Genomic DNA, 312 nt, shown 5'->3' on the forward strand with positions numbered 1-312 from the left:
AGGTCAAAGCCACTTTTCACAAGCTCTTTCATTAAAACAGACGGGGATTACAATTAAATGCAAAAACAGGGTTTCCTTTTCCAGATTGAAAATATACAGCGGCAATGCATGTTTACATGAAAATTATCTAAAATACATAACCTAGGATATATTTTTTTTTTAAACAATCTCTGAGAAAGCTCCTTCACTTGTTTTCAACAACAGTAACAGACTGATTTAAAGAGATAGGGAGAGTTGGGGGGTCCAGAACGGGTTGGATGGAGGGTCAGCAGAGTTACACACGTTGTGTGTATGAAATGTCTGTATCGTCAC

General features: G+C 37.5%; 1 protein-coding gene across 1 annotated transcript in view; it reads right to left on the reverse strand.

The window, feature by feature from the left end:
* Positions 1 to 312, reverse strand: part of adamts3 (ADAM metallopeptidase with thrombospondin type 1 motif, 3) — a 170,905-nt gene that overhangs the window by 41,952 nt on the left and 128,641 nt on the right. The gene's annotated exons all lie outside the window — the stretch shown is intronic.

The sequence above is a fragment of the Etheostoma spectabile genome, chromosome 5 (assembly GCF_008692095.1).
Source record: "Etheostoma spectabile isolate EspeVRDwgs_2016 chromosome 5, UIUC_Espe_1.0, whole genome shotgun sequence".
Classification (NCBI taxonomy): domain Eukaryota; kingdom Metazoa; phylum Chordata; class Actinopteri; order Perciformes; family Percidae; genus Etheostoma; species Etheostoma spectabile.